Here is a 20640-nt window from a genome sequence, read left to right as displayed (position 1 = left end):
GATGAATAAAGTAGTCTTATGGATCTTGTCTTCAGAGTACTTTTCCACCGATTCCAAATAGTAAAATTTCGACCGGATAAAGATTGAGCTATCTGTCGCGACTGGAACTAATCAACAAATGCAATCAAAATGTAGCTGTTCCCACGGTCATCATCCCAAAGCCAAGTGGTGTTAAAAAACAAGGACAACTCCCTCAGATTTCGATAAATGCTACCGTCGAAGCGTTCAAATTCGCCAAAATCTAACGCTGAGAGCACATGATAGCGAAGCGTACGGCGACTGAATGGAAAGAAGTCAAAGAAAGATCCATCGGAAAGACGAGCTCACATGGCCTGCTCACATACTCACATGTTCGCCACATGTCTTATCACATGTCTTAGCATTAAACGGTACCCGTTTACTGGCCGTGACATGGCCCTGCAAAAATCAAGCGGGGTGGCCATTTTGGTGTCCTTACAGGAATGTGTTTTTTTCGGCCTATAACCGTGCACAGGAACACCAACTCTGAAAAGCCACAGGTCAAAATTAGCTTTGCATTCCACTTCGTCGAACGCAACAATTAAAAAGACTTACTGTTATTTGTAAAATTTGGAAGAAAATAACTTGCCAAATAATATTAAAAATCACTCCTGATCTGAATTCTGTCTGTTAGAGTGAAATAACATCTTTTGGAGAATCTGGGTATCGATCCCGGTACCTCCCGCATGCAAAGCGGGCGCTCTACCATTTGGGCTAATCCTCCGATTGTTACATGAAAATCAGAGTCTTAGATAAAAGAAATGACTAGTTTTGGAAGAATTTTTGTCCTAATATTACTATTGTCATGAGATTACAACAGAAACATAACTACTAAATAATTGAAATGGCGCAGCAAAATCTTCTATTTTATTTTGACATCCCTCAATTGTGGTTAGTTTACTTGACAAGATTACTATTACTTGAGTATATTTTCATTGCCGTAAAACAGTCCATAAAGAAATCGAGACGTACAATTATAAAAAAAAAACTGCAGAAGTCAAATAAAGAAATGAAAAGGAATGGTTCCGGCCGGGCTCGAACCGGCGACCTAAGTCGTGTATTACACCGCGATAAAACACGATGGGCATTTGAGAACACGAGGGAAATGTAGAAATGTAGATTTCTCGAGTGGTCTCGAATGTCCAGAGTGTTTTATCACAGTGTAATACAAGGCTTAGGCTTTTTCATTTGCTTTAAGATATAGATTTTACAGGCGAAAAACAATAAAACATGCTTTTTCTATTCTTTATACTCTGATCATCAGAGTAAAAAGCATGGGTTTTTGACTAATCAGAGCGTGCGCAGGGTCCTATCTATATTATAATGCATGGTCATTAGTATATGTAATAGGACTACATGCTGTCCAATTTGGAAATAATTGGATGAAAAAAATTCTGAGGACAGCCGAAATTGGACGAGGCCGTAGGCTTCGTCCAATTTGGCAGTCCGAGGAATTTTTTTTTTCCAAATTGGACAAGCATGTAGTCCTATTACCTATTAATTATATAGGATCCAAAAGAGATGAACAAGGCAAATATTTTTTTATCCTCTAAAGTACATTATTATGTGGCTTTGGCTTGTGGTCGATATAACGCGCGTTCTGATTGGCTAAGAACGAGATCTGAGCGGTCATTATGCAGCCGTAATGCCCACGGGCCGATTACGGGTTATGCAAATTAGGAAGAGCCCAGCTCTGAAAATTCAAGCGCATTGAAACGATGAAAGCCGATTAAAAACAGTAAGAGCAAGTAAATTTAATCCGAGTAGCTAAAAGTTTAGAGAATTTTCCGTAACAAAATTTATATAGAAGTCGTTTTTCACTGGTGAAAAACAATCAAAGTTTACCAAGTCTGGTAAAGCAAAAATCACCAAGTGAAAAACCATCGGCAGATCTGTCATGCATCCTGAGCAGAACACCACGAAGAAACTTATAAGTTATCATCTTAGTCACAACAATTACTGAAATCATGAACTCCACAACAGATCTCATCAAATAGATTCCCTCGCTTGAACACAAGCAAGTGTAAATCAGCTTCCACGATCATCAAATGTAAACAATCGGGCGGTTTCTGTCGGTAGCAGTGTTTCTGATAACTGCAGGTAGTTTTAGACGTTCATAAGGCTTGAAAAGTTCATCCATAAATCCCAGAATGAAGAAGGCGAAGCTATGTTGTCCAAAGCGAATGCGGAGATCGAGTTATTCTAAGCAGTACATTCTGAAGCATTAGTATTTTCTTTCACCGAAAGACCGTTGGTTTGGACTATTTTGAAGCACTTTGTCTTTTCTATATGCGTTGACGTTTCGCCACAAAAGGCGGAAAAACTCCCCCATCAAGTTGTGCACCGACACTAAAATACCTTTTTGAGGCTGTGACAACCACTTTTCCCGTAAAGAAATGTGTGTTTTTCACGGAATACGTTAAGTTCACTGACTGTGTAGTTTTGCCCTGGGTTTGAGACGATGAATGAATCGGTAAACGCGCGCATCGCCGGATGTATTGACGACTTCCGCTCGAATAATTTTTTTCTTTTCTTTAATTAATGAGCCATATAATAAACAACTTAATAACCTCGACCGTTCGGTCGTTACGGGAAAATCTCAAACCTCGGCCTACCGTATTGACCTCGCTATCGTTCGGTCAATACGGCAAGGCCTCAGTTTGAGATTTTCCCGTAACGACCTGACTCTCGGTTATTAAGTAGTTAGTATTTCTCACTTCGCTTTGCTCAGCACGTCACAGGTCAAACACTTTAACACAGGATTTTTGCTTCTTTGAGTGTTCTTGTTCTGATTATTCTCCCTCATCTCGAGTAAATCAGTAGCATCTATCTCTGGAAACCTAGCTGAAGACTCCATTTGAAAGTTTAGACGTCGAAAAGGTGAAGAGAAAAGTCGGGAAATTCCGCCATTAACACAAGAAAACTTAGCGAGCTGCAATCGCTTAGTGACGTTTGATGGCAGTGATAATAGCTGCAACCTGATTGGTCAATACTCGGTACTTTTATTTATCTTGACATCCATTGGTTGATGGAAAGTATCCAGATTTTTCTCAAATTTGAAAGTTTGTTCAAAGCTAAACTAAACGTTCGAGCAAAAACTATCCAATTTATTTTAAATTTGGACAGTTTGCAAAAATTAAGAAAAAATAGGTCTGTTGGCAATATTGGATTTCGATGGAGCTATATAATTAATTCGCAAATTACGTTCCATATAATTCTTGAAATTTTTCAGTCGACTCTTGCGTAATCTTAAAAGTTAATCCATCGGATAACACAACCAAAAAAATTCCCAGGGGTACAACATGTGAAGCTTCGTCGAGCAATTTTCAGAAGTAATAAAAAATTAAAAATTCCAACATCTGTAAGGCACCGATGGGATTTGAACCCATGACCTCCTGTTTTCTAGACAGGCGCTCTGACCAACTGAGCTACTACCAACTGAGTGTGTTATTGTTTATTTGTTTATTTTGTAAAAATAAAAAGAAAAAAATATTTAAAAAGAAACACTGTTAATACATGTAGTACTAAGTTGGTCACACGTCCACTTTCACGCTTGGTAATTTCCAGCAGTACTAAGATAGCTCAATACTTCTTAGGGTGTTCAGCCTCAAAAGGTCCACAGCGGGAGCTTTTCTGTACCTTTTAGGGTATTGAGCCGAAAAAATATGACAGGAGATAATGTGTTGTTTTAGAATTGGTACCTCTTAGGGGTCCCTCGGGGACCACCTGGGCTTTGATTGGGCGTTTGAAAGGCGGGGTGCGAAAACTCGCAGAGGTCAAATTCTAAAAATAAAAAGATACGAAAAAGGGTTGAATCCTAGGTTTGGTATGGGAGATGCATGCTCCGGGTCATGGGCTCCTAATCTTGCTTTATTGACGGGACGCGGAAAATTAATCGGCGGAGTTGGACTGGTAACTACAAGACTACACAGAACATTAATCATAATAATAAATGTTTAGCAGGGCGCATACTTCATCAAAGGTGTTCTTCATTGGGGCCCTGCAACTGTTCTCAGATGAGTTTACACATTGTGCAACAACATGTACATGAATCTCAACATGGAAAAACGTAGTATTAATTCCAAGTTGTAGGCAAAGATGGGACATTCACTCGATCTTTCCCTCGCTCCTTAGCTTCCTAGTAGACTTTTCGTGAATGCGCTGACCAATTTAAATTGCCAAAATACTCTACACCCTCAAAGATGTTCCCATCATGCTTTACAATAATAGAGGTTAAAGCTATGGTTTGTTTGGAATGGAATGGGCCGATGTCATCATCTTTCTTTTTCGCCAAATCTTATTAGCAAAACGTATAAAAGAAATTGATTAATTACTCTATTTAAAATACCCTGGAACACAACAAAAAGAATAGAAATGTATAAAACGATGGTTTTGTCGCTGGAGAATATGAAAGTTGAAATTGACGTTTGACACAAAAGTTGTAGTCAACCGTCAACTAATTGCGAATAGATTTTTGGTTTCTCCGACTAAAACTCGTGCATTTCTGGTTACCAACCCACTAACAATCAATAACATAAGTTTTGTTAAGATCATAGCTCGATACCGTTATTTAAGGTATCGATCCTAATATGAGGTTGCTAAAGGAAAACAGATTAATAGAGCTCAGTTACGTCAACACCTTTCGTTTTTTTCCTTTTGTTTTGTTTTCACTGACTCAAAATTTTGTAAGAGCTGGCTAGAGTTGGGTAGCAAGATATAGTCTCATAGGAAAAAAAGTCATGTGTTGCCGGCCGGGCACGAGCCGGCGACTTTCCGCGTGTTAAGCGGATGTGATAACCACTACTACGGAAACCGGTTACGAATGAAAGCTGCCATACTCTGTGGTGTGCTAATCGGGAACGGGTAGTTTTCTAGTTTTTGATCAGGAAAACAGAAAAAAATAAGTCTACGAAGTACAGCAAACAGTTGAACATTTGCCTACTTCTCACGATGCTCAAAATTGAAGTTTTTCAAAAACGATGCTATCCTTGTGTTAGCGTTAGGCAGAGGATCTCAATGGAGCTAACCGTCAAATGGCCAAAACATTAACCGTCAACCGTCAAAACCGCAATATTTTTACCGTCAACCGTCAAATGAGCAAGCCAATATTAGCCGTCAAATGTCTCAGATATCCTTAATTAAGAACTAAACGATTATCTAGGGGCAAGGTATGCTGTTTATAGAGCAACGTTTTAATATATCACAAAAAGTATGCTTATGTTCAAGTCTTTCAACTTCTAGTCACGGGAGCAGACGATTAATGCGCGCGGCGGTATTGAAGGTGATGTAATTACGTTAATGAGACAAACATTTGAAGACTAAAGACGTAATATTGAATGCACAAATTATAGTACTAATTGGATTATTCAAATATGGACAATTTTGTACCATTTTATGAAAAATTACAACCAAATGCGCTTCAACTGTCAAAAAACCAATGATGATAACGATCACGATAATAACGGTTTATTCACATCACATCACATCAAATGAGAACTGAGCGAACGAGTGAAAGACGGAAAGCAAAGAAAGTAAGCCAAAAAGATACGTCATTCTTACGCAAAAGCTAGGGCTTGCGTTAAACTGTGAAACTCTCCCTTTGATTTGTTTACCATATACAAAGCCTTCTTTGAACGTTTTTTTTAATAAATATCTGCTGCCATGGAAATGTCGAATTCCCGCTCAAAGAAAGCAAAACGAGAAACACAAATTTGGCGTGCTTTGGTTTGCGTGCAGTCCTTATCAAAACAGAAAAGGGTGTTTTTAAACTGCTTTTAAAGAAAGCAGTATAAAAATGATAATAGAGATGTCGTTGGTTGTCCTATTATTGAAGCAAAAAGCTGCGCATGGTTAAGCCCGGTTTTCACTAGCAACACAAGCACAAGCGCAAGTACGAACGCAAGCATCAGGGATGACCCAAGTAAACACGATATTCAATGCAAACACAAGCACAAGGAAAATCATTTGAACTTTTGAAAAACTGTTTAGGCGTGAGATGATCTGGATCCAGTGTTTTAATTGGGCAAACATAACCACGTGTAGATAATATCCTTGGCTTGTGCTTGCCCTTGTGCATATGCCTGCGTCAAGGCCGTTTTGACGGTGAAATAAGAATCACTGTGTTTCCACTTGTGCTTGCTCTTGTACTTGCGTCGCTAACGAAAACCAGGCTTTACTGCACGTGTGACTCTCTGGCCACATTGTTTCCATAGCAGGAATTAAAGGATTGAAAATTAACTGAAGGCAACGATAGATTTGCTAAAAATCTGGAATGACTGAATAAATAATCATTACTTATTAAACACGATGCAATTTAAGCTATAAGCTTGTGGGTTCATGTCCATGTCGCGATAAGAAAACCCATCTAAAAATTATCCAAAAAAAGTCCACTGTGGCGACGGGTACATTTACCAATAATTTTTAGCGTCAAAATCCCTAAGAAACGCTCATGAAAAACGCGCAGAAAACTTCCTAAAGCTTTAAACCTAGCGTACAGAATTAATGTAATACAGCGACAAATATTGCAAAGATATGATTTTATGCCTACTTTGATAATCCATGTACGCAATGCATTGTGGTAAAATGTACAGCCGCCATTTTTTCCCACTGTGGATTTTGGTCCGCTGTTACAGACGCCATGACAACTTATGTCGAAGAAGCCGTACTTAGGTCCCGCCACTAGTGAGCCAGCTCTTCTTAAAGATTTAAGAAAGTAATAATCGCATTCAATAAATTTATTTTTAATGAAAATCTGCTTAACATTGAGAATATGGTGCATTCACGGTTTCCTACTGAAAATTTCAATGCACGTTTTAAGGTATAACAATGAAAAACAACTATCCAATGACAAAATTGAGAATCCGAATAACAGTCAATACTGATGATGAGTAATACAGTAATTTTGTGCGGGAAGTTATGGCACACTACCTGCTTTTTATGAGCAGATAAATGAGGAAAAAAGAACTGCAAACAGAAAAGACAAAAAGACAAAAAAAAATGTTAACATGGGTAGCAAAAATCTTGAATTTGGAGAATCCGGGTATCGATCCCGGTACTTCCCGCATGCGAAGCGGGCGCTCTACCATTTGAGCTAATCCCCCATTGCATAGATGCCTTAGCTATAACGAGGCTATTTTGAAAAATAGGTCACCAGTTTTCGTCAGGTGTTACCGAAAATGAAAACGGAGATTTAAATACACCAGATTAACTAATTTAGGACAATAAAAAAGACTTACTGCTATTTGTAAAATTTTGAAGAAAATAACTTGCCATATAATATTAAAAAATCAGTGTTGATCTGAACTTTGTCTTTTGAAGTAAAATAATATTATGTGGAGAATCTGGGCATCGATCCCGGTACCTCCCGCATGCAAAGCGGGCGCTCTACCATTTGGGCTAATCTCCTGTTGTTACATGAAATCAGAGTCTTGGATAAAACAAATTACTAGTTTTGGAAGAATATTTGGATATTTTTGAGAATATTTGGTACAAGCTATTGTCATAATATTACGACACAAAAATAACTGCTAAATAATTTAACTAATGCAGCGAAGTCCGCTATTATACTTTCACATCCCTTAATTATGATTAATTTACCTGTGAAGCTTACTATTACTTGAATATCATTACTCTTAAAATACAAGGTGCCATAAAACAGTTCATAAAGAAATCGAGATATGCAATCATAAAAAAGCAACTGCAGAAGTCAAATAAAGAAACGAAAAAGAATGTTTCCGGCCGGGCTCGAACCGGCGACCTTCCGCGTGTGAGGCGGACGTGATAGCCACTACACTACGGAAACCTCGGTGAACCACGAGTGATCTTAAAACGAAGTGTTTCTAAACCACGTTAACGTTGTACTATGATCAAATTTTACTCCTTGAATTTCTGGGTGGATCACATGGAAATCCACGAAATATTAAAAACGCCGTTTGCTGCTTGCAAATATCTGCATTAGTTCCGGAGATATTTAAGTTTGAAAAATGTGTAAAATATACAAATGAAAGACAGCTAAATGTTATATCGAATCTATAAATAGAGCTATCTTGGTCAATTTGCAGCGGAAACTATTGAACCATTGTTCCCAGGGCAACTAACTGTTTTCCATTCCCCTCCAATCTGATTCAAATATTTTAGTGATTTTCAGCTGGAAAAACATTAAACAAGGCCACAAACACGACCTAACATAATTATATGCTTGCAGGATCATGCAGATGAGGCACCACTGGCAAATATCAAAATGGAACGCCAAAGGTGGCCAGAAAAGCTTTTAATATCGAGGAGGTCTGGACCCCAGCATGTTCCCATGGTAACAGAACTGTTTAGCTCATATTGTGGAGCACATCTAATAGAATCTTACCGCATATTTGCACATTTTAAAATCCTGAATATCTCTGGAACGAAAGGAGATCTTTAAAATAGTAAACAGCGTTTCTCTTCTCGTACAGTCTACTTTTTTGTGATTTAAAATGGCTTAGATAGGAAAGATGCGAATTTCATGATATATAGTAGCACTTTAAATGTACCGTCATGTAATTTTTTCAGTCGACCCCTGCGTGGACCTTAAAAATAAAACTATTATTGGATAACACAACCTTACAAAAATTCCCTGTTAAACAATATGTGAAGCTTCGATGAGCAAAAGTAATGAAAAAGTATTGAGAATTAAAAAGTTTGACCTTCTAAAGCACCGATGGGATTTGAACCCATGACCTCCTGTTTACGAGAGAGGAGCTCTAACCAACTGAGCTACGGCGCCCTACATTAGAGGGAGAGAGACTTCATGGATTCGAGAAAGAAACATCTGGTAGCCAGGAAAGAGAATTGTGTTCCCTTCGTAATAGAATTATTGTTGAAATTAAGAAGTTTGTGTATTTTTTTTTTTCATTATGTGGGGGTAATGGTTGTGTTTCTATGTCTGTTTCACTGCTGGGCTTTTTTTTCTCATTCTGATCAGATAAGGGATAAAACTGGTTTCATTTTTTTCAGACATTTGACCAACTAATCGCAATCGTTCGCTTGTTGATATTCATAGTTTTGTGACGTCTGTCAATCAAGACGGGCATGCTCTTTTTTTTTCTTTTTTCATCTTGTAGCTTGTACTGAGAAAGCAACAAATTTAATTGCGTTTTTGAAATTTGTAATTTCTGACGATCGAGGGACGAATTAGTCAGAGATTACTATTCTGAGAGCATGATGGAGAGGCTCGCGGGTTGTCCTGGGATGTTTAAGGACTTTCTTGCCTTTTGGCGGGAGACTTACGTCATTCTTGATCGGTCAGTCTTCGTGTTCGTCCAAAATTTTATTAAGCTTTGTTTTAACAGCGTCTTGTAAAATGTTCTAGCTTATCGATTTGTACCCTTTCCTCGGGGTTCTGAGGAATACGTTTCCACATATTTTTTGACCATATCTTAAGGGTACGCTTTTAGTGGTTTTTCGTATTTGGCGTAGCACAGGTTCTAATTGTTAGAACCAACAGTTTTAATTTGCAAGGAGATAGATTTTCTTATTAGACGGAATACATTTGCATCAGATAGCTGACTGACGCATCCTCAATAAACTATTCCCATTGAATGTCTCGTGTTAGTGCTGAGTCAGAATTGCTTTATTGACATGACGCGGAAGACTCCGTTAATCAGCGGAGTTGGACTGGTAACTACAACACAACACAGAACAGGTATATATTAAAACACCAGCTGAGTTAAGGGAGTAGCAGATTAAAGCATTTGTCTGAACAGTTTACTGTATGTCTGGCCTGTTGGTCTAGTGGCATGATTCTCGCTTAGGGTGCGAGAGGTCCCGGGTTCGACTCCCGGACAGGCCCAAATTGCTTTTCTAAAAATAAATAAATAATACTAATTAAAATAATCATAACAATAATTTTTTAGCAAACTAGTATTTTCCAAATTGTAGGTATGGTTGAGACATTCACTCGCTCTTTCCCTCTCTTCCTCGCTTCCTGTTAGACTTTTCGTGAATCCGCTGATCAATTTAAAGCGCATTTTAGTCACAGCCCAAGAGAATCCCAAGCGGCTTGCGGCTTTAATACGTGCATTTTCATCCTCCAAGAAAACATCAACGCAACGCGCGTGCTAACATTATCCGCGGGAGAACTGGCTACTATATCTAAAAAGAGTTTCAGAGGAATTACCTTGCTGTCCCGATACCGGCGAAATGTTTAAGCAACCTGCTAAAATACTCTACACCCTCAAAGATGTTCACATCAGGCTATACAAATAGGGGTTAAGGTTATGGATTGTTTGGACTGATGCGATCATGAAATGGGCGATGCCATCATCTTTATTTGTCGCCAAATCTTATCTTATACGGGCAAATTTGTGCCCTTTTACGAAAAATTACTGCCAAATTTGCTTTAACCGTCAAAAAACCAATAATGATAACGATCACGATAATAACGGTTTATTCTCATCACATCCGCGTAGTGGCTGTTTGTTTGAATAGACCTACTTACATGCAATACAACTAAAAATTACGTTAACAGGAGGAATGGATGGAATCCTGACGCTAACTATATAGAAAATAATTATCAAAACAAAAAGAACCGTCGCCGATTGCGGCACGGAAAGTTCTATGAAAGCATTTTGTACAATTTTTGTCAAATTTTGTGGTAGAAATTTTAACTTGCGTAAGGTTTCTGTTACATTATTGTATCTTGCTCGAAAGACATGAAAAGCCGTGCGCGAAAAACCGGGGGAGTTGGGTAATAACTGTCTTGGCCAATGAGACAACACAAAACAGGTGTTATAGAACCAGTTCGACAGAGAGAAGTAGATTAAGACCTTTGTTAGAAGACGTTCAACCATGTTTGGCCTGTTGGTCTAGTGGCATGATTCTCGCTTTGGGTGCGTTGCGAGAGTTGCCGTGGTTATCACGTCCGCTTTAACGCGGAAGGTCGCCGGCTCGAGCTTGGCCGGAAACACATGATTGTTACTAAATGTTTTTACTCAAATCTATGCAGCTCTTACAAAATTTGAGTCAGCGAAAACAAAACAAAAAGAAAAAAACGAAAGGTGTTGACGTAATCGAGCTTATTTAATTAAACTCGTGGATACGCGAAGCGTAGAAACGTGTTTGTTGTGGGAACTCCGATATGCAAATGTGTCACTCACTCACTCACTCAGGTGTAGACACTGCTCGTAATTAGTCGGCCCGAACGAGAGCGCCCGAGTCCGACGCCATGTTGGAATAGTAACTGTGGCCGACGCCATATTGGAATAGTAACTGTGGCCGACGCCATATTGGAATAGTAACCGTGCAGTCAGTGCGAGCTAACTACTCAACGCGTGCATCGTGCCAGCCCGATTATTGATGATTTTGTAGCTTTTACACGACCGTTAATATTAGGTGTTTCGCTAAATTGAAGTGGAGTTGACTTCGAATGTTCGAATTAGTACTATGGCCAACTTGAAGGCTAAATTTCAGGAGTATTTGAGTCGTCCAGGCGTTCAAAATGACCAGGAGATGTGGAAAGTGCTGGAAAGTGACCTGAAAAGCTAATGTGGTAAGCTTTGATGAGAAAGTCTCTCTGCTATAAGTTGACGGTTGAATGCAATTTCTGTGTTAAATAAAAGCTTTCGAATGACCCAAGGACAAAAGCCATCGCTTTAAACTTTTCCGTTCATTTTGTTTTGTTCCAGGGTAATTTAAATGGAATAACTAATCAATTTCTTTTTTACGTTTTGCTAATAAGATTTGGCGAAAAATAAAGATGATTACATCGCCCATTTCATGATCGCATCAGTCCAAACAATCCATAACCTTAACCCTATTTGTATAGCCTGATGTGAACATCTTTGAGGGTGTAGAGTATTTTGGCAGGTTGCTTAAACATTTCGCCGGTATCAGAAGAGCAAGGTAATTCCTATCAAACTATTTTTAGATATAGTAGCCAGTTCTCCCGCGGATAATGTTAGCACGCGCGTTGCGTTGATGTTTTCTTGGAGGATGAAAATGCACGTATTAAAGCCGCAAGCCGCTTGGGATTCTCCTGGGTTGTGACTAAAATGCGCTTTAAATTGATCAGCGGATTCACGAAAAGTCTAACAGGAAGCGAGGGAGAGAAGGAAAGAGCGAGTGAATGTCTCAACCATACCTACAATTTGGAAAATACTAGTTTGCTAAAAAATTATTGTTATGATTATTTTAATTATTATTATTTATTTATTTTTAGAAAAACAATTTGGGCCTGTCCGGGAGTCGAACCCGGGACCTCTCGCACCCTAAGCGAGAATCATGCCACTAGACCAACAGGCCAGACATACAGTAAACTGTTCAGACAAATGCTTTAATCTGCTACTCCCTTAACTCAGCTGGTGTTTTAATATATACCTGTTCTGTGTTGTGTTGTGGTTACCAGTCCAACTCCGCTGATTAACGGAGTCTTCCGCGTCATGTCAATGAAGCAATTCTGACTCAGCACTAACACGAAACATTCAATGGGAATAGTTTATTGAGTCAGCTATCTGATGCAAATGTATTCCGTCTAATAAGAAAATCTATCTCCTTGCAAATTAAAACTGTTGGTTCTAACAATTAGAACCTGTGCTACGCCAAATACGAAAAACCACTAAAAGCGTACCCTTAAGATATGGTCAAAAAATGTGTGGAAACGTATTCCTCAGAACCCCGAGGAAAGGGTACAAATCGATAAGCTAGAACATTTTACAAGACGCTGTTAAAACAAAGCTTAATAAAATTTTGGACGAACACGAAGACTGACCGATCAAGAATGACGTAAGTCTCCCGCCAAAAGGCAAGAAAGTCCTTAAACATCCCAGGACAACCCGCGAGCCTCTCCATCATGCTCTCAGAATAGTAATCTCTGACTAATTCGTCCCTCGATCGTCAGAAATTACAAATTTCGAAAACGCAATTAAATTTGTTGTTTTCTCGGTACAAGCTACAAGATGAAAAAAGAAAAAAAAAAGAACATGCCCGTCTTGAATGACCGACGTCACAAAACTATGAATATCAACAAGCGAACGATTGCGATTAGTTGGTCAAATGTCTGAAAAAAATGAAACCAATTTTATACCTTATCTGATCAAAATGAAAAAAAAAGCAAAGCAGTGAAACAGACATTACCCCCATTACCCCCACATAATGAAAAAAAAAAAAAAAAAAAAAAAAAAAATACACAAACTTCTTAATTTTAACAATAATTCTATTATGAAGAGAACACAATTCTTTTTCCTGGCTACCAGATGTTTCTTTCTGGAATCCATGAAGTCTCTCTCCCTCTAATGTAGGGCGCCGTAGCTCAGTTGGTTAGAGCGCCTGTCTTGTAAACAGGAGGTCATGGGTTCAAATCCCATCGGTGCCTTAGAGGGGTCAAACTTTTTAATTCTCAATACTTTTTCATTACTTTTGCTCATCGAAGCTTCACATATTGTTTAACAGGGAATTTTTGTAAGGTTGTGTTATCCAATAATAGTTTTATTTTTAAGGTCCACGCAGGGGTCGACTGAAAAAATTACATGACGGTACATTTAAAGTGCTACTATATATCATGAAATTCGCATCTTTCCTATCTAAGCCATTTTAAAGGACAAAAAGTAGACTGTAAGAGAAGAAAAACGCTGTTTACTATTTCAAAGATCTCCTTTCTTTCCTGAGATATTCAAGATTTTAAAATGTGCGAATATGCGGTAAGATTCTATTAGATGTGCTCCACAATATGAACTAAACAGTTCTGTTACCATGGGAACATGCTGGGGTCCAGACCTCCTCGATATTAAAAGCTTTTCTGGCCACCTTTGGCGTTCCATTTTGATATTTGCCAGTGGTGCCTCATCTGCATGATCCTGCAAGCATATAAATATGTAAGGTGGTGTTTGTGGCCTTGTTTAATGTTTTTCCAGCTTAAAATCACTAAAATATTTGAGTTAGATTGGAGGGGAATGGAAAACAGTTAGTTGCCCTGGGAACAATGGTTCAATAGTTTCCGCTGCAAATTGACCAAGATAGCTCTATTTATAGATTCGATATAATATTTAGCTGTCTTTCATTTGCATATTTTACACATTTTTCAAACTTAAAAATCTCCGGAACTAATGCAGATATTTGGAAGCGGCAAACGGCGTTTTTAATATTTCGTGGATTTCCATGTGATTGACCCAAAAATTCAAGGAGTAAAATTTGATCATAGTACCACGTTAACGTGGTTTAGAAATACTTCGTTTTAAGATTACTAGTGGTTCACCGAGGTTTCCGTAGTGTAGTGGCTATCACGTCCGCCTCACACGCGGAAGGTCGCCGGTTCGAGCCCGGCCGGAAACATTCTTTTTCATTTCTTTATTTGATTTCTGCAGTTTTTTTTTTATAATTCTACGTCTCGATTTCTTTATGGACTGTTTTATGGCAATGAAAATATACTCAAGTAATAGTAATTTTGTCAAGTAAATTAACCACAATTGAGAGATGTCAAAATAAAATAGAAGATTTTTCTGCGCCATTTCAATTATTTAGTGGTTATTTTTCTTTTGTAATCTCATGACAATAGTAATATAAGACTCTGTTTTCATGTAACAATCGGGAGATTAGCCCAAATGGTAGAGCGCCCGCTTTGCATTTGATTTAATATTATTTGGCAAGTTATTTTCTTCCAAATTTTACAAATAGTAGTAAGTCTTTTTAATTGCTGCGTTCGACGAAGTGGAATGCAAAGCTAATTTTGACCTGTGGCTTTTCAGAGTTGGTGTTCCTGTGCACGGTTATAGGCCGAAAAAAACACGTTCCTGTAAGGACACCAAAATGGCCACCCCGCTTGATTTTTGCAGGGCCATGTCACGGCCAGTAAACGGGTACCGTTTAATGCTAAGACATGTGATAAGACATGTGGCGAACATGTGAGTATGTGAGCAGGCCATATGAACTCGTCTTTCCGATGGATCTTTCTTTGAATTCTTTCCATTCAGTCGCCGTACGCTTCGCTATTATGTGCTCTCAGCGTTAGATTTTGGCGAATTTAAACGCTTCGACGGTTACATTTATCGAAATCTGAGGGAATTGTCCTTGTTTATTAACACTGACCACTTGGCTATGGGATGATGACCGTTGGAACAGCTACATTTTGATTGCATTTGTTGATTAGTTCCAGTCGCAACAGATAGCTCAGTCTTTATCCGGTCGAAATTTTATTGTTTGGAATCGGTGGAAAAGTACTCTGAAGACAAGACCCATAAGACTACTTTATTCATCAGGGGAAATACTCGAATTAGTCGCACGGAGTTTGTTTACGATAAACGACCACGCGAAACGAGCACGCGATTGCAAATGCTAGCTTAGAATAATGTATGTAATTTAAATATTCTATGTAACGTGATAGTCTACAGAAACTGGCAGCGTCACGCAACGTATCAACAAATCGTGACCTCTTCGCTAGTATGGACTTTGACACTATGCATATCTGACTGTAAAACCTCGATTGCTGGTGAAAAAGTTGAATTTCAGCCAGTGAAATCATTTATTTACGGTATATATATATCTAATCGAATTCGCAAAAACATGCCCGCTTTAAATCAAAGACAGTCCCAGCCGTCAGATGTCCTCTGACCACCCCCCTGGCTGCGAGATTGGCCAATCACGCATGCACGTGGCATGGGCCACTCCAGCAGGGTGCCATGTCAACATAGAAGCCTCAAGCAAGGTCAAACAACTGAGTAAAATACCCAGAAACACAGTCAACATCAAGCTTATTTAACACTGAAAACTCAAATTGTAGCTAGTTTGGAGTGGCAGTAAAAGACACCCTCCCCTGCCCCCTGCTTTTGACAGCTGGCCCCCAGCAAGCCACCAGCAGATAGGCCAGTCATTGGGCCATGTGCCCAGCCTAGCCTTGACGGAGCACACCCCCCCCCGCCCCCTGTGTTTAGGGTTGCTGGCTTAGCCTGGATTCGGGCTTCGCCCGAATTCAGGCGAAAACCTAGCGGGCTTAGATATATTCAAGTGAGAGCGGCGAACGCATTCTCATAATCTCTGATTACTACTAGTTTTAAATTAGTTGATGTGGTGTATTTCAATCTCTTTTTTCATTTTTGGTAAAACTTGACGAAAACTGGTAACCTGGATTTCAAAATAGCCTTGCAATACCAAAGGCATCTGTACAATGGGGGATTAGCTCAAATGGTAGAGCGCACGCTTAGCAAGTGGGAAATACCGGGATCGATACCCGGATTCTCCAAAATCAAGATTTTTGCTACCCATGTTAACATTTTTTTGGTCTTTTCTTTTCTGTTTGCAGTTCTTTTTTCCTCATTTATCTGCTCTTAAAACGCAGGTAGTGTGCCATGACTTCCTGCACAAAATCACTGTATTACTCATCATCAGTATTCACTGTTTTAGGATTCTCCACTGTCATTCGGATTCTCCAATTTTTTATTATAGATTTGTCGTTGGATATTTGTTTATTATTGTTATATTTTAAAACGTACATTAAAATTTTCTGTAGGAAACCGTGAACCCACTATACTCTCAATGTTGAGCAGATTTTCATTGAAAATATATTTATTGAATGCGATCATTATTTTGTTAAATATTTAAGAGGAGCTGGCTCACTGGTGGCGGAACCCAAGTAAGGCTTCTTCGGCACAAAGTGTCATGGCGTCAGTAACAGCGCACCAAAATCCACAATGGAAAAAATGGTGGCTTTACATTTTACGACAATGGATGGCGTACCTGGATTATCAAAGTATTGCAACCTTTGTCGCTGAATTACATTAATTCTGTACGCTAGGTTTAAAGCTTTAGGAAGTTTTCTGCACGTTTTTGATGAGCGTCTCTTGGGGATTTTGACGCTAAGAATTATTGGTAAATGCAGCAGTCGCCATCTTCTTGCCCACAGTGGATGTTTTGGGATAATTTTTAGATGGGTTTTCTGATCGCGACATCAACATGAACCCACAAGCTTATAGCTTAAATTTCATCGTGTTTAGTAAGTAATTATTATTATTATTATTATTATTGTTATTGTTATTATTACTTTTAAAAGAAACATACTAAAACACATTATATCTAATGTAGGGCGTCGTAGCTCAGTTGGTTAGAGCGGCTGTCTTGTAAACAGAAGGTCATGGGATCTAATCCCATCGGCGCCTTTGAGATGTCGCACTTTTTAATTCTCATTACGTTTGCTCATCGAAGCTTCACATTTTGTATTGCTGGTTTTCAGTGTCACGCAATTCAAAATAGATCAAAATAAAAAAACAAAACCGGTCAATAGATAAAGTCCAGAATCTGGGAAATAAAAGAAGGTAAATATGCAAAGACTCTCGCCAAAATTCTGGTCACAGCAATTTTTCTTATGCGAGATATGCGAAGAAATTTTTTACCCAAATTTACAGAGATTTGTATGGAGACGCCATGCTGGTGCCCATCCATATGGGCACCAACATGGTGGCCGGAAACCACCAGAAACATCTGTCACTGAGTTTTGATACAAAAGCGTGAGTTTGTCCCTCGAGAAACTCTAAAACATTAAAATAATACTTTTTCTCAGACATGAACTATTCAGATAGCCAAGTTCCCCGAAATAAGTCACTTTTTTAACCATTATGACAGCTCTCTAGGCCGTCATGTAAATGCCGCGTCACGCAAAAGCTTAGAAATTCAAGCGTAGTGTATCACAAAACCAAGAACCCATTCGGAGCGAAAATTTGTATGAATATTAGTTTTCAGCTGCTCTTATACATCATTAAAGTAAAATCTCAGGAAGATCAATAGTTTCGTTGTTTGAATTTTAGTGACGTCATGTGAAAACCAGCTATAGCTGGGAATTTTTGTATGGTTGTGTTATCCATTGGATTTACTTTTAAGTTCCAGGCATGAGTCGACTGAAAAATTATTTGACGGTACATTTAAAGCGGCGCGGTGGCCTCATGGTTAGTGCGCTCGTCTCCGGATCGAGCGCTCCGGGTTCGAGCCCTGGCCGGGGACATTGTGTTGTGTTCTTGGGCAAGACACTTTACTCTCATAGTGCCTCTCTCCACCCAGGTGTATAAATGGGTACTGGCAAACTTAATGCTGGGGGTAACCCTGCGATGGACTAGCATCCCATCCAGGGGGGAGTAGAAATACTCGTAGTCGCTTCATGCTACAGAAACCGCTACTTGGCTTGCATGCAGACTTTACCTTTTTACCTTAGTAAGTAATGACTATTCATTCATTCATTCCAGATTCTTAGCAAAGCTGTCGTTGCCTTCAGTTAATTTTCAATCTTTTAATTTCTGCTCTGGAAACAGAGTGTGAGGAGAGTAACACGTGCTGTCATCATGCGCAGCTTTTTGCTTCACTAATAGGACAACCAAGTACAACTCTATCAGCATGTTTATGCTACTTTTTTTTAAAAGCAGTTTAAAAACTCCCTTTTCTGTTTTGATAAGGACTGCACGCAAACAATAGCAAGCCAAATTTGTGTTTCTCTTTTTGCTTTCTTTGCGCGGGAAATGTTTCTTTGCTCATTTAAAAAAGACATTTCCAGGGCAGCAGATATTTATTAAAACATGTTCAAAGAAGGCTCTGTATATGGTAAACAAATCAAAGGGAGAGTTTCACAGTTCAACGCAAGCCCTAGCTTTTGCGTAAGATTGAAATATCTTTTTCGCTTACTTTCTTCGCTTTTCCTCTTTCGCTCGTTCGTTCAGTTCTTTACATGCAATAAGCCAGTGATAAAAAATGCCAAAGAAATCGATGCTGTTACGACTTGAAAAATATTTTGACAAAAAAGTAAACATGGGGCCTATCCGGGAGTCGAACCCAGGACCTCTCCCACCCGAAGCGAGAATCATACCACTAGACCAACAGGCCAGACTACTACAAACTACGATAAATTTGGTTTAAAACACGTTAATTTACCAGTACGTTACTACCTTCAAGTAGGGTAACATCAAGAAAGTTAAAGTGTGAGAATTTCTGGATCAACTTATGAATTTTGTCCTTATATTTTGTTGCTTCTTCTTTCTTTCTTTTTTAATCAAAGCAACGTGCAAATAAAAAAAAAACAAAAAAAAAACAAGGCAGGTACTGCATAGGCCGGAATTATTGGGATTTTTACGCTACCGTACGAAACATGTTTCATGTATTATATAGCATATAAGGTTCTGAATTTGTAATTTCTAACCAATCAAATTCAACAGTACCACTATTTAACCGTAGAATCTTCTGTTCTAAGCGCAAAATAGGTCGGTGAGTTTACTTCTGTTCAAAAACAGAAATCAGAAACAAATCAGTAGATAGTATTATCTCAGCTGGCTTACTTAAGCAAGAAGATGGTCCGTGTGAGGGTCGAACTCACGACCTTGGCGTCATCAGCACCAAGCTCTTTATTCTCGTTGCTGTCTTAATTAGTATAAGCTGTAATACGAAAGGTTGGGTACAGTGAGATTGAGAAACCGCTTAAGAATTTGGCATCATGAGCTTCTGGGTAATTAGCTCAAATGGTAGAGCGTCCGCTTAGCATAAGGGAGGTACCGGGATTGATACCCGGATTCTCCAGGTTGTTTTTTCCTTCAAAATCATTATTTTCCCAGATTCAACAACTCTTTCTTATGTAACAAGAAGATCTGTTAGATCTTATAACCGCGCTTTTAAAATTTAACTGTTTGCTTAGCACTACCGTCGGAACGCAGTGCACATTCCAAAGCAGTCATTGATGATTCTTTTCTTATTGTAGACATCACATCACTTGATCAACACAAACTGTATTATTGCATCATCAGTGGTAGCCATTGAGAAATCTCCGATGACGTAATGGTCTTAATCTTTGTAGAACTTTCTTCGGGATATGTATGGGCATGAGCGATATGAATGACACGATAACAACACTATTAACAACAGCTTTTTTTCTTAAAAGTCATGATCAAATTTAATTGGTGTTTTCCACGAGTAAAGGGCTAGCAAAGTAGTCACACAAGTCATATAATTTAATAATAAAACTCTATCCCGACCGATGTGTCGATTTTGGTCACTCCAGTGACCACAGATTGAAAACGTGACAGAAAATTGGCGTTACTTTCGATTCTCACAAATTTGGACAGTGTGATGATCTCATCATTAGCCAATTATAGGCCATCTTTCAGCTCTTTTCCTCATATCCCCCCTCGGGAGAATTTTGTCAAGTTAGCTAATTTAGTATGCAAGCCACCGTAATGGCGGTCGCCGTCGACGAAATGTTTATTTGCTCAAAATTGGCGCAAAATCTTTCGGAGATGGAAATCAGGACATTTGTAAGGATACAGAAAGTAATTTGGGGCCGGTTGCTGGCTTCTAAGGCTGAATTTATCCAGAAGTAAGCTGTATTTTCGTTTTCGTGCCGAAAGCCATGCGATGAAATGTTATCGGCTTGTTCTGCCGTCTTGTTCTGTTTTTCTCTTGGTCTTTCTTGTAGCCCGCCGAGGCCAGTCTTTCGTCTAAATCAGTTGAAAAAAGTTCGAAAAAGATGTTCCCATTCAAGTTTAAGCTCTCAGGCGATAATTCTGGAGATTTCTGGCCGAAACGTTCGGCTTTGTTATGTTCGTGTTTTTCGGTTGCTATGGGCGACCGTTGCTCCCTTTGTTAGGTCAAGTCTGGGGAGTGAGGTCACAAAAAAATTCCAATTAATTCTGGTTT

General features: G+C 38.9%; 9 non-coding genes across 9 annotated transcripts; 4 read left to right on the top strand and 5 right to left on the bottom strand.

Annotated features, from left to right (window-relative positions):
* Positions 1 to 3382: 3382 nt before the first annotated feature.
* On the bottom strand, positions 3383 to 3454 carry Trnas-aga (transfer RNA serine (anticodon AGA)). The gene has a single exon. It is a non-coding gene; the product is annotated as a tRNA-Ser (tRNA).
* Positions 3455 to 7746: 4292 nt separating this feature from the next.
* Positions 7747 to 7819, bottom strand: Trnav-cac (transfer RNA valine (anticodon CAC)). Its single transcript has one exon. It is a non-coding gene; the product is annotated as a tRNA-Val (tRNA).
* Positions 7820 to 8702: 883 nt separating this feature from the next.
* On the bottom strand, positions 8703 to 8776 carry Trnat-cgu (transfer RNA threonine (anticodon CGU)). Its single transcript has one exon. It is a non-coding gene; the product is annotated as a tRNA-Thr (tRNA).
* Positions 8777 to 9769: 993 nt separating this feature from the next.
* Trnap-agg (transfer RNA proline (anticodon AGG)) lies at positions 9770 to 9841 on the top strand. Its single transcript has one exon. It is a non-coding gene; the product is annotated as a tRNA-Pro (tRNA).
* A 2378-nt stretch (positions 9842 to 12219) lies between these two features.
* Positions 12220 to 12291, bottom strand: Trnap-agg (transfer RNA proline (anticodon AGG)). Its single transcript has one exon. It is a non-coding gene; the product is annotated as a tRNA-Pro (tRNA).
* Positions 12292 to 13286: 995 nt separating this feature from the next.
* Trnat-ugu (transfer RNA threonine (anticodon UGU)) lies at positions 13287 to 13360 on the top strand. Its single transcript has one exon. It is a non-coding gene; the product is annotated as a tRNA-Thr (tRNA).
* An 883-nt stretch (positions 13361 to 14243) lies between these two features.
* Positions 14244 to 14316, top strand: Trnav-cac (transfer RNA valine (anticodon CAC)). Its single transcript has one exon. It is a non-coding gene; the product is annotated as a tRNA-Val (tRNA).
* A 2742-nt stretch (positions 14317 to 17058) lies between these two features.
* Positions 17059 to 17132, top strand: Trnat-ugu (transfer RNA threonine (anticodon UGU)). Its single transcript has one exon. It is a non-coding gene; the product is annotated as a tRNA-Thr (tRNA).
* Positions 17133 to 18768: 1636 nt separating this feature from the next.
* Trnap-cgg (transfer RNA proline (anticodon CGG)) lies at positions 18769 to 18840 on the bottom strand. The gene has a single exon. It is a non-coding gene; the product is annotated as a tRNA-Pro (tRNA).
* Positions 18841 to 20640: the final 1800 nt, after the last annotated feature.

Source organism: Orbicella faveolata, unplaced genomic scaffold (genome assembly GCF_042242905.1).
Source record: "Orbicella faveolata isolate gen_17 unplaced genomic scaffold, um_ofav_v1 contig_35, whole genome shotgun sequence".
Taxonomy (NCBI): Eukaryota; Metazoa; Cnidaria; class Anthozoa; order Scleractinia; family Merulinidae; genus Orbicella; species Orbicella faveolata.
This window is presented reverse-complemented; position numbering and strand designations above follow the sequence as displayed.